The sequence below is a fragment of the Adiantum capillus-veneris genome, chromosome 16 (assembly GCF_014529385.1).
Source record: "Adiantum capillus-veneris isolate H3 chromosome 16, ASM1452938v2, whole genome shotgun sequence".
Taxonomy (NCBI): Eukaryota; Viridiplantae; Streptophyta; class Polypodiopsida; order Polypodiales; family Pteridaceae; genus Adiantum; species Adiantum capillus-veneris.
The window spans coordinates 72,505,008-72,506,113 of record NC_140946.1 but is presented as its reverse complement, the minus strand read 5'-3'; positions in this window follow the sequence as shown (position 1 = coordinate 72,506,113).

Below are 1,106 nucleotides of genomic sequence, written 5' to 3'. Positions count from 1 at the left end.
GAGCACTGCTATATACTTGCCACCTACTTGTAGGATCCCATATGCATAGACTGGGTCATTCACACTTCATCAACAAGCAGGCGAAAGTCCATCCAAGGCCACCTAGCTGTCCCATGTGACCTCTAAGCCATTGACATGGGCTCCATCACATAACCTCTATGCACTCTCGGTGTCCTCTAAGCAATCGGTCTATGCATGCCAAAATGCTCTATGGTCCAAGTAATAAGTGACTTGATGTTATCTTTTTGTTTTCCACCTTGGTCTCTTAGCTATTATTAGAACTTTTTCATTCTGTTAGTGTTGTCCTTACACTTCAAGATAGAACTTATTTTAACTTCTTGTATTTTGAGTCCCAAGCTCACTTCAAGAACTAGAATAAGGGGCATCTAAATCAATGTTTCTATTACATTCAGGTTACTCTCACACTCTATGAAAGTAGGGTCATTAGCTTTCCAATAGGAATCATTGAGTGTGTGTTCAAGTTTGTCACTCACAAAGAGGTTAAACCATTTTTGTGTGCATCTCAAGAATTTCTTTGATACAAAAAGAATAGACATGTAGAGCTCAAGAGTGAGAGTACTTGATGCCATGTAATTATTTACTGCATGTCAGTGGTGGTCATTTCATTTTTGAATTAAATTGATGTTACCTTTGTTTTTAAAAAAAAATTTGTCGGTGTTTGAAATAATAGATTTTTTAAAAATAAGATATCAACAAAATTGGATATGGTTGGATGAACTAATTCTAGAGAGAAAAACTTCACATTTTTTTGTAAAAGTTACAACCATACTTTTCATGAGATAATATCGTTGCCTATTGCATGCTATCGTCGGCAAGCAAAATGTAGGATTTTTTCATGTTTTTAAACCACATCTTTAAAAATGATTTTTTAATGTCATAGTTTCTATCTGCAATGTTCACAATTGCATGAATTTATCGTGTATCATTCCTTTTAATCATTGTTACTTGATACAATGGTTAACTAGCATGCTCTTGTGTATATACATATATATACATACATACATATACATATACATTACATACATACAGCTTTACCAGGACCTTCAATTTGTTGCATTTTCAGGTACTACATTTCTTGCACTATG